The sequence below is a fragment of the Somniosus microcephalus genome, unplaced genomic scaffold, assembly GCF_052327205.1.
Source record: "Somniosus microcephalus isolate GS21.2 unplaced genomic scaffold, FLI_Smic_1.0 unresolved_chr4, whole genome shotgun sequence".
Lineage (NCBI taxonomy): Eukaryota > Metazoa > Chordata > Chondrichthyes > Squaliformes > Somniosidae > Somniosus > Somniosus microcephalus.
In genome coordinates this window covers 14,637,557-14,643,600 of record NW_028225182.1, presented here as the reverse complement: position 1 = coordinate 14,643,600, position 6,044 = coordinate 14,637,557, and the positions used below count along the sequence as shown (strand labels likewise).

General features: G+C 44.3%; 1 non-coding gene across 1 annotated transcript; it reads right to left on the bottom strand.

Moving 5' to 3' along the window:
- Positions 1–2,737: 2,737 nt before the first annotated feature.
- On the bottom strand, positions 2,738–2,810 carry trnav-uac (transfer RNA valine (anticodon UAC)). The gene has a single exon. It is a non-coding gene; the product is annotated as a tRNA-Val (tRNA).
- Between the last annotated feature and the right edge of the window lie 3,234 nt (positions 2,811–6,044).

Below are 6,044 nucleotides of genomic sequence, written 5' to 3'. Positions count from 1 at the left end.
GTGAAATAATTTCACAGTGAAAATATTGTAAGTGTTACTCGCATTTGTGCCTTCAATTCAAGATTGTGGCGTCTGACTCCCGTTCATGTCTCTTCTTCCTCCGTTGAATAAAACAGGAGGGGCTGGACGTTGACCAGACTGCACTGCCCCTGATATCTGTGAGCTCATCCTTTATATTGAGTGAGTTTCTCGCCCTTTGATCGGCTGCAGTGTGGCGGTTACCGTGTTCGCCTCACACGCGATGGATCCTCGGTGAATCAGTTTACTCTCACTCAAAGTTATCTATTTAGTGAAGTGAAATAAGAGCAATTAAAGAATAAGTGAGCAGTCGCTGCAGCCCTTTTGGTTAGAGAATGAACTCGGAAGCAAGCTTAAACATAATGCTCTCGCCTGGGATTGAACCGGGAACCTGACGCGTGTAAAGCGAACGTGATAACCACTACACTAAGGCAACCGCTGGCTAAGGACTTTTAACAGAGGGGAACTGACCAGTGAAGCAACTCTCTGCTGATTGGTTCACCTTAAACAGCATCACTCATGTAAAGGATGAGCTCACTAATATCAGGTGCAGTGCAGTCTGGTTAACGTCAAAACCCTCCTTTCTTATTAAACAGAGGAAGAAGAGACATGAACCGGAGTCAGACGGCACAAAATTTAATTAAAGGCACAAATGCGATTAACACTTACTTACAATCGTTTCACTGATAAAATCTTTCACTTGACGTAAACGCTGACTACGTTGAATCTGAAAATGAGCACCGTGGGATATTTTGTTCACTACTGATTCTATTCTCTGTGATCAGCTGTGCAGCAGTGTCCGTAGTGTATCGGTTATCACGCTCCCCTCACACGCGGAAAAATCCCCGGTTCGAGCGCAAGTAACACAGTACATTCGCAAAAAATTTATTCTGTTCAGTGAATAGTCCTGTTAATTTTAGCAAAAGTTGCCCCAGATTTCTGCTTTCATAAGCAATTAATATTTTAAACGAGATTCCTAAAATGCAATGTGTAAAATGAGAGATGGTTAACAGTTGATTAATTACAAAGGGCAAAATGCGTTATTGAAGTGTGTATCGCCTTTCTTTCATTCTGTAAATTATGGTAATCGGATATTTAATAGTGATTGCAAAAGATTCAACTGCAGGTTGAATAGTGGCCGGCGACACGAGCGCTCGTTTGGGATTTGGGGCTTCACTGAAATTTATTCAAACAACCAAAGCGAAAAATCGATCCCCGAGAACGCCGGTTCAAACCTAGCCAGGTGAGGAGCTAACCATTGCAAAGCCATTTTGTGTGTGTGGCTATTCTTGATGACCAGAGCACTGGAGACCGAGACAGTGACTTTGCCTTTTCGACCTGTCTTCTGAAGCGCCGCCCGGTCCCACTGCTACAGTTAATGAGCTGTTAGGATGTTAATGTATCCAGGCTGCAGGAGGGCGCTCCAGGCGCAGCAGAGGAGTCTCTGCATTAGTTCTCCGTGGGAACGGTAATTTCCCCTTCGCTCTTCCTCCTCTCTATATCCCTGTGCTTTTATGTCTCTATTTCTCCCCCGGCTCAGTTTCCGGAATCATAACACGGTGTGGGGCATTTTTGGAGACGCGTTTTCTTTGTTTCTTATTGAATGGACACTCAGACAGACCGATTGAAACTACACTTTGAATCCCGTCGCTGACCCTGTGTTTTCCTATTAATCTGTGTTGTTTTGCTTCCACATTCTCAATGAGAAAGTCCCCAGCCTCAATTATTAAATAAAATAAGGCCCACCTCGTCAAATTGCGACACGCGCGGCGGAGATACCATACCCTAAATCAGCGCCAACTTTCCCCAAATCCTCCTTACAGTACCGCAACCCAAACTGTGTCCTATATGGGAAATACCATTGAGAATTGCTTCACTCACTGTAACGCTGCCATTTGAATGGCATAATTCGCCTGTCAATGCGTGTTTTATTTATACTGAACCAATCATGCAAACTATTTCAATTTTCATATTTACTATACTTGAATGGAGAAAATACTTTAAATTGCCTCTGCCCACTTTCGAACCATTGAGTTTTCGGAAAGCGATCACCATTACACACCGGAAACCCTCCAACACTCGAGTACATTGCATTGTAGCGACTCAATAGGAACAGGAGGAGGCCATTCAGCCCCTCGATCATGTTGCGCCATTCAATTAGATCAGGGTTGATCTGTATCTTCATTTCGTCTGCACGCTTTGTTTCCTTAACCCGTAATAACCTTACCCAACAAAAAGTTATCGCCAGTAGCGGCAATCTTGAGCCTGAATCCAGCTGTACTCCCGGATCCGGACAGAAAAGACTTCTCACTGACGGCCACCCTGCAGATCAATTAATTACATTTCTGAACTTCAGGGATTCGGAGATTCCAGGGTTTAAAAGGGAACAAACGATGAAATGGGCCTCACTGTGGATCAGTTTTCTCTCACTCAGAGGTATCTGACTAGTGAAGTTAAATAAAGAACAAGGGAGGAGCCGCTGTATCCCTATTGACAGGAGAATAAACTAGCCATACATCTCTCACGTTTCCCAATTCTAACAGAAGTGTAATCGACTTGAAACGTTCACTCTGTTTCTTTATCCACATATACTGCCTGACCTCTTGAGAAGTTCCACCATTTTCCGTTTCTATTTGAGATTTACAGCATTTGCAATAATTTTCTTTTGTCACTTAAAATAAACCCGCTGGTTGTTCATCCACAGCAGCATTAAACAAAATGTTCCCGCCCGGGCTCGAACCGGAGACTTTTCGCGTGTAAAGCGAACGTGATAACCACTACACTACGGGAACTGCTGGGTCCGTATCTCCAACAGAGGGGAACTGACTAGTGAAGCCCCTCTGTGCTGATTGGTTCAGCTGAAACAGCATCAGTCAACATAAAGGAGGAGCTCACACATATCAGGCGCAGTGCAGTCTGGTCAACGTCAGCCCCTCCTTTGTTATTCAACAGAGGAAGAAGAGACATGAGCGGGAGTCAAACGTCACAAACTTTTATTAAAGCTACAAATACGAGTAACACATACTTCCAAATCGTTTCACTGAAAACTTCTTTCATTGATGAAAAAGCTGACTGCGTTGAATCTGAAAATGTGCACTGGGCGATATTTTGTTCACTACTGATTCTATTATCTGTGGGCTATGCCGCAGCGGTTGGTGTAATGTACATGTTATCATGTTCACCTCGCACGCGAATTGTCCCGGGTTCGAGCCCGGGCGGGAAACATTTACATTCGCCAGGATTTCGTTATGTGCAGTGAACGATCCTGTTCGCTTTAAATAAAGTTGCGCCAAATTTCTGCTTTCATAAGCAATTAGCAATTTAATCGAGATTCCAAAAATACAATGTGTAAAATGAGATATGGTTAACAGTTGATAACTTACAAAGGGGAAAATGCGTCATTGAAGAGCGTTTACGCCTTTTTTGTATTCTGTAAATTATGGTAATCGGTTATTAAAGGGTGATTGCAAAAGATTCAACTGCAAGTTGAATACTGGCCGGCGACACGAGTGCTCCTTTGGGATTTGAATCGTGGGCTTCTCGGAAATTGAAACAAACACCGAAGCGAAAATCGGACTACCGAGAAGGCCGCTTCAAAGCCTAGCCAGGTGAGGAGCTAACCATTGTAAAACCATCGTCTGTGTGTGGCTATTCTTGATGAGCAGAGCACTTTTGACCGAAACAGTGACTTTGCCTTTTCGGCCTGTCTTCTGAAGCGCCGCCCGGTCCCACTCCTACAGTTAATGAGCTGTTAGGATGTTAATGTATCCGGGCTGCAGGAGGCCACCCCAGGCGCAGCAGAGGAGTCCTTGCATTAGTTCTCCTTGGAAACAGTATTTTCCCCTTCGCTCTTTCTCTTCTCTATATCCCTGTGCAGTTTCCTGAATCATAACAGGGTGGGCACATTTTTAGAGACGCGCTTTTTTTTATTACTTATTGAAAGGACAGCCAGACAGACCGATTGAAACTGCAATTTGAATCCTGTCGCCGACCTTGTGTTTTCCTATTAATCTGTGTTGTTCTGCTTTCCACATTCTCAATGAGAAAGTTCCCAGCCTCGATTTTTAAATAAAATAATGCCCAGCTCGTCAAATAGCGACACGCGAGTGGGAGATTCCCTAAATCAGCGCCAACTTTCCCCAAATCCTCCTTACAGTACCGCAACCCAAACTGTGTCCTTTTTGGGAAATATTATTGAGAATTACTTCACTCATTGTAACGCTGCCATTTGAATGGCATAATTCGCCTGTCAATGGGCATTTTATTTATACTGAACCAAGCATGCAAATTATTCCAGTTTTCATAATCACTAAACTTGAATGGAGAAAAGCCATTAAATGGCCTCTACCCACTTTCGAACCATTGAGTTTTGGTGCGTTAACCACAACACACCGGAAACCCTCCAGCACTCGGGTGCATTGTATTGCAGTGACTCCATAGGAAGAGGAGGAGGCCATTCAGCCCCTCGAGCCTGTTGCGCCATTCAATTAAATCAGAGCTGATTTGTATCTTCACTCCATCTACCCGCTTTGGTTACGTAACCCTGAATACGCTTACCCAACAAAAATCTATCGACAGTACCGGCAATCTTCAGCCGGAAGCCATCACCTCTCCTGGATCCAGACAGAAACGGTTTCTTACTGACTGCCACCCTGCAGATTCATGGATTACATTTCTGAACTTCAGCGATTCGGAGACTCCAGTGTTTAAAAGTGAACATAAGATGAAATGGGTCTCACTGTGGATCGGTTTTCTCTCACTCGAAGTTATCTATTCAGTGAAGTGAAATAAAGAACAATTAAAGAACAAGGGAGAAGCCGTTGTGGCCCTTTTGACAGGAGGATAAGTTCGCCTCTGGTTGCTCGCCAAACCTCCAACGTGACAACCGCTACACTGCGGACACACCGGCTCTATAGCAGCAGCAGAGGGGACCTGACTCAGTGAACTCCCTCTGTGCTGATCGGCAATGTGTTGCCTCACTTTAAACAACTTCTGTCCCACACTGAAAGCTCTCAGTCCTTCTTCTCCGCTGCCCTTTACAAAAATGTCACTGATTCCCCCCGCACACCCCTAACGTGTTCTCTTCCGCACCCACACAGTGGGGCCGCTCAGCCTCCCCCTGCCTGATCACGATCAGCCATGTCACCCAGTTTGTAATATTAAACCCAGAACAAGCACCCCGCAAAGAGAGTCTGTAACCTAAATCTGTAGCAGAAAGTACTGGGTTTATTAACGGTGATGCAAGCAATTATAAGTCGTCTCACAGACTAGAATTACTTTTATACAGTGAACTGTAGCCAAATCTTTTGTCACGCTGAATTCCTTGATTAAGAATCGTAACCGGGTGAGTTCCAGTCGACCACCAGGGACCAGCTATGATTCTTGTATATATATATATATATCAACCTGAATATGATTGGGAGCTGTCTAGACCTCGTGTCGCAACGGTAGTGCGCCTGATCCCGAGGCTGCGTGTTCAAATGACGTCGGGGCCATGGTTGCTTTGCAGCTCATATGAGTCTGGATAATTAATATATTAATGGTTACCTCACAACAATGAGAACTTGAATTAGATGTATTTTATTAGATTGGTTTCTGGGATGTAGGTCTCGCTGGCAAGGCCAGCATTTATTGCCCATCCCTGAGGTGCTGGTCAGCCACTGTAGTCGCCTTTCACCACTTACAGAACAACATCATAGAATCAGAGAATGGATACAGCATAGAAAGAGGCCATTCGGCCGTCCAGCCCGTGCCGGCTCTCTGCAAGAGCCCTTCAGCTAGTCCCACTCCCCCGCCCTTTCCCCGTAGGCCTGCACACTTTATTCCTTCAGTTACTTATCCAATATTTACATGTATCGGTATTATTTATTCATTTATTTGGGTGAAGCTGTCTCATTCAAAAATATGTTCTGGCTATTTATTTCTGTCTTACTTTTAAATTACACGCAAATGACTTTATGCAGAACACCGATACACACAAATACATTGATCAATAACACACAGATACATTCACATTTATTCATCAC